This window comes from Triticum urartu, chromosome 2A, assembly GCF_056163025.1.
Source record: "Triticum urartu cultivar PI428250 chromosome 2A, HENAU_Tu73, whole genome shotgun sequence".
Classification (NCBI taxonomy): Eukaryota; Viridiplantae; Streptophyta; class Magnoliopsida; order Poales; family Poaceae; genus Triticum; species Triticum urartu.
The window spans coordinates 182,987,533-182,993,389 of record NC_141874.1 but is presented as its reverse complement, the minus strand read 5'-3'; the positions used below and the strand labels follow the sequence as shown (position 1 = coordinate 182,993,389).

At 49.1% G+C, this 5,857-nt stretch overlaps 1 pseudogene; it reads left to right on the top strand.

The window, feature by feature from the left end:
• The first annotated feature begins 2,413 nt into the window (after positions 1–2,413).
• Positions 2,414–4,050, top strand: LOC147984460 (uncharacterized; annotated as a pseudogene).
• The last annotated feature ends 1,807 nt before the right edge of the window (positions 4,051–5,857 follow it).

The following is a 5,857-nucleotide window of genomic DNA, read 5'->3' as shown; positions in this document are numbered from 1 at the left end:
TTGCCTTATTTTGTCGTTATTATTTTGCGACGATAGATTGCGTTGCTGATGAGGGAGTTGGACTAGAAGACTTTAAAGACATATGAGACTTTGTTGAGCCAGACAAGCAGCCCTTTGACCATGTCTGTGAAACCTTTTTATGCATGTCATATGGCACGTTTATTGCTTGCATCAAAGTCATGATAATGTGGTGACCACTTAAGGTGGATTGCCTCCGTTGCTTTCCTCGTTGACACTTGCATGATGCATGACCCTACCATTCTATGAGGGTTATGCGAGTGGGTGTAGTTAGGATGCTAAGTAGCTGCTACGCAAATGGGATGGGTATATGCATGGTGAAGGAAACCAAGTTGTTTTCAAGGACTTTTCAAAACACTGTCGGGTGCCACTTATGCCCGAGGGAGATAATGAGTTGGGTAACCACTTGATGACGAAGTGGTGTACCAAGGCAAGTGTGTGTGTTGTTTTCGAAAATGGATTAGATTTAAGATTTGTCGACTGTCCCAACCTTACATGCGCAACCACTCTACCCTTATATGGGAAAGGGCATTATTGATTACCTAGGCCGATACTAGCTTGGAGCCCGCATTACTAGTGACGAGAGAGTCGTCGTTGCGCTCTCTTGGGACGGGGTCATGCCAGGTAGGGCGGCCAAGAACATTTTTATGGGGCACTGGACACACCGTTGGTACCCCGTGCCAGTGGTATGTGACAAATATGGGAGCGTGGCTCCAAATTCTTAAGATGAGAAATGTTGGGCACGGGGGTTGCTACCAATCAAGTGGACTCTATGTTAGTGTCACCTAGGGAAAGGTCACGATCAGGTGCTTACCCCGGGTACTTGAGGTACCGCGGGTCGTGGATGACACAGAAGTTCCCTGGATCTTGTGGGTAAAGTGTGCAACCTCTGCAGAGTGTAAAACTATTCGAATAGCCGTGTCCACGGTCAAGGACAGTTGGGCGGTGCTGCTTAAACTACGTCTAGAGTTTTACAGACCGTGTGTGTGTGTGTGTGTGTGTTGATAAACCATTTGGGGTAAGTCAGATGGCTTAACAAGATGATCAAGTTGGATTGGTGTCCAACTCCGCTTATGTTGATATCTGTAACTTGTTCATATGGATATATATCCGTACTCTCGTGATGCATACTTTACATGTTGATAGATCATGTCTTTGCACTCAAAACTCGCTTTCTGCAAACTACCTACTTAGTGCTCTATCACTGCATTATTGTGCCCTGTTCCAATCATGGGTTGCTTGCGAGTACATTCAAGGTACTCACTGGCTTGCCACTGGTTATTTAATTGGCCAGGCAAGGAAGAATAGGAGTTCGAATAAGAGTTCTTTGGAGACGAACATGCGAACTAGGACGTTTCCCAGTCAGAATTCCTGTAGGGTTAAGGCAGATGGCATGGGTTCTACTTATCGACGAAGATTTCCGCTGCTTAAGTTTATTTGGTACTCAGCCCTTAGGGCTTTATCTATGTAAGACTTGACCATAATGGTCATAATTTGTGTAAGACTATATGTATGGATGTAAGACTCTTGTTATTCAGCTTCTGTGTGTTCGGTGAGCATTGATCTCTGGGATCACTGTACACAGGCATTCGGTGATCACGACTTATGAGTCGGGGTCCCCACAGAGCTGGTATCAGAGCCAGGTTGACTGTAGGGAGCCTTAGTTAGCATGGACGTTAGTTAGAGTGAGACTATCTACAAAATTACCTATATACCTACGTTTTCTAAAAATATCCCAAACATGGGTCATATCCCCTCTATTGACCCTTCCCCTTCCACTTTTGTAGATGGCCGTCGTACCCGAGGACTTCCTGACCACTGGATTTCCCGTGCTTCTTCAGGACAGCCTCAAGAAGTGCCAGCTCACTCGAGCCCGCACCTTCTCCTATCACGAGCACTGGATCAACAGCGCTAAGAAGGAATATCACATGGAGGTAGTCGTGAGGGCGAACGACTCTCCGACAAGCTGGTTCTTTGAAGGACCCCAGATGGAGACCCTGCTCCTCGCCGTTGAGACTGCTGCACTTAGGGCGCTGACTCGCCTTCGGGATATTCTGCCAGAGATGGCAAGTGAGCCAGCCACTTGTTACCTGCCTTATCGTAAGGAGGGTGATGACGAGAACAGCGCACCAGCTCCACCCATGGACGAGGGGCTTCCCCTCCGTTTCCAAACCTACTTCAGCTTGTGTGCTGACAGCCTTGCACAGCACTTGGCCTCAGAGTCGATGGAGCTTCGGAGGGAACTCCATGAGACCAAGGAACTCCTCCGCCTAGCTTAGATAAAGGCGGACAGGATCAAGAAGGATGGTGCACCCCTGGACAGCCCGTTGTTGCCTATCGAGGCGGGCGACCCCCACAAGCTACACATGCCAAGGGATCATCTCGGCCACGCCGTATGACGGCAAAGGAATATCGCAACCTCTTCATGATGCCACCGGTGAAGCAGCGCCGTGTTCAGCTCCTCCACTCCCCCACTCCCTCAAGTGATGAGGAAACTGAGACAGATGAAGATGAGGAGGAAGACCCTGAGGAGCCGGAATACGCGACCGAGCATTCCACCACTTAGACACCGTTCAGGACTAGGATAGTCCAGTCCGTAAGCCTTAAAGGTAGGATAGGTCGTGTACCCCTTATGCGAAGTCGAGTCCATGTAACGGTTCGAATAAAACCATGTTGTGTTGTGTTTGCTTTCGACTTGTTTTGATGAAAGTCGTACTCTCCCTTCGGGAACTTGTAAACGACTACATCACCCATTTGGTTTTAATGCATGAGTTTGGCCCTTCTGGCCCTTGCTTAACTTAAAATTGTGTCACACCCACCCCCTTACTAGGCACCCATCTACATTGTTTTCCCTCATTTTATCCCAATCATGAGACCTTGACCGCTCCAACAGGGTGCCTGTTGTAACACGTACTGGTACTTCTACCCAGCAGCAAGACGCCGGAGGTTCTGCCGGAGCAGGAACCAGTCAGGACCAAACCCAAGGACAGGCCCCACCGCCGCCACCACCTCCAAACATGGACATGGCTCAGCTTCTCCAAGCCTTCCGAGAGGAACGCCAAGACAACACTACAGCCCTCCAGATGATTGCTCAGGCTATCAACTGCCAGCCGGCGGGGAACGGCAATGGACGTTCCACGTTGGCGGAGTTCAAGAAGCATGCACCACCCACCTTCGTCGAGACTGCTGAACCCCTGGATGCAGACGACTGGGTCTGTGCCATTGAGGATCTGCTGGAACTAGTCGGATGCATTGAGGTCAGTGAGAAGGTGGCATATGCTGCTCACTGCCTCGGGGGAACTGCCAGAGCTTGGTGGGATGGATTCAAGGCCATGCACGCTGAGCAAAACATCACTTGGAATGACTTCAAGGCAGAATTCCGCAAGGCTCATATTCCTTCCGGAATTATGGCCATCAAGAAGTGTGAGTTCCGAGCCCTAAAGCAAGGAATTAGCACTGTCAAGGAGTACATGCAGAAGTTCAGTGTTCTCTCAAGGTATGCTCCTGAGGATGTCAGCACTGATGCTGCCAAAAGAGAGCGCTTCATGGAAGGACTTAACCAAACTCTGCAGCACTCGCTTGTTGTGTGTGACTGCCCAACCTTTCTTGGTCTGGTGAACAAGGCACTCATGCTTGAGGACAAGCGACGTGCTTTGGACGATACTCGTAAGCGCAAGATGATCAACAAGGGTAGCTCCAGCAACCAGAAGCCTCGCCCATGGAAGCCAGCCCCGGTCAAGCCAACCTATCAGCAGCCAAGAGCCCCTGCACCCCGCACCAACTATCAACCTCAGCAGTATGCTAACCCCAGGCCAGCTTTCAACAACCCCAATAACAATGTCGGCAAGAGCAGCAACCCCGATCAAGTCACTTGCTTTGGATGTGGTCAGGCAGGACACTAATCCAAGTATTGCCCCAATAAGAAGCCTGATGCCCCACGCCCCAATACGCAGAACCAAGGCCAAGGCCGTGGGATGCCACCAAGGAACCAAGCTCCCCGCAACACGCCCAACAATGGCAAGGGTCGTGTGAATCATGTCACTGCAAAAGAAGCCCAAGAAGACCCGGACGTCGTGCTGGGTACGTTCCTTGTCAACTCAGCACCAGCAACTGTCTTGTTTGATTCAGGAGCCACACATTCTTTTGTCACCCAAAAGTTTGCATTAAAAAGTGGTATGACCCCTACACCCCTGAATAACCATATGGTGGTACAAACCCCCGGAGCGGAGATGAGAGCCAAGGTAGGCTGTAAGGGAGTCGGAATTGTCATTAACGGGGTAGACTTTCTAGCAGACCTTATCGTCTTAAGATCACAAGGCTTGGATACGATCTTAGGAATGAATTGGCTCGTCAAGCACCAAGGCTTGTTAGATTGCGCCAACCGGACCATCACTGTGACCAATGACCAAGGAGTCGAAGTTAAGTTTGCTCCCAACCCCTCCTCTGCTCAAGGCGCCCAAGTCAACTGTCTGTCAGAAGTTTGATTGGAGCAAGTGTCGGTAGTAAACGAATACCCTGATGTCTTTCCTGATGAGCTACCGGGAATGCCTCCTGACCGAGACATTGAGTTCATCATCGAGCTCATACCCGGAGCAGGACCCATCTATAAGAAGCCTTATAGAATGGGATTGGAAGAGTTAGCAGAATTGAAGAAGCAACTGGAAGAGCAGTTGACGAAGGGATTTATCCGCCCTAGTGCCTCCCCTTGGGGATCACCTGTTCTATTTGTGGCAAAGAAGGACGGTACCATCCGCTTGTGCATTGACTATCGCTCCCTCAATGAAGTTACAATCAAGAACAAGTATCCACTTCCAAAGATTGAAGATCTGTTTGATCAACTCAATGGGGCCAAGGTGTTCTCCAAGATCGACCTCAGATCTGGGTACTACTAGCTGAAAATCAAACCCCAAGATATTCCGAAGACAGCATTTGTAACCAGATATGGCATGTATGAGTGCACGGTCATGTCCTTTGGATTGACCAATGCCCCAGCTTACTTCATGTATCTCATGAATAAGGTCTTCATGGAATATTTGGACAAGTTTGTTGTCGTCTTCATTGATGACATTCATGTCTTCTCGAAGACGAAAGAAGAGCACGAGCAACACTTGAGGATGGTCCTAGACAAGCTTCGAGAGCACCAACTATATGCCAAGTTCAGCAAGTGTGAATTTTGGCTGCATGAGGTTGGATTCTTGGGTCATAAATTGACCATCGAAGGATTGTCGGTGGATCCCACCAAGATCCAAGCTGTGACTGAATGGCAAACCCCGAGCAATGTGAAGGAAGTCAGAAGCTTCCTCGGACTCGCGGGATATTACCGCAAGTTCCTTGAAGGGTTCTCAAGCATTGCCCAACCCATGACCCAGCTCTTGAAGAAGGACAAGAAGTTTGAATGGACACTGAAGTGCGAAGAAAGCTTCCAGGAGCTGAAGAAGAGATTGACCACTGCCCCAGTTCTGGCTACACCTGATATTCACAAGGAATTTGTGATATATCGTGATGCCTCGCGAACTGGACTGGGAAGTGTTCTGATGCAAGAAGGTAGAGTCGTAGCATATCTATCCAGACAGCTACGTCCTCACGAAGAGAACTACGCTACTCATGACCTCGAGTTGGCAGTTGTAGTTCATGCCCTGAAAACATGGCGGCATTACCTCCTAGGGAAGCGGTGTGTGGTATACATGGATCACAAAAGTCTGAAGTAAATTTTCACTCAGAAGGAATTGAACATGAGGCAAAGAAGATGGCTAGAATTGATCAAGGATTATGATCTCAGTGTTCAATACCACCCTGGAAAGGCTAATGTGGTAGCAGATGCATTAAGCAGGAAGGCTTG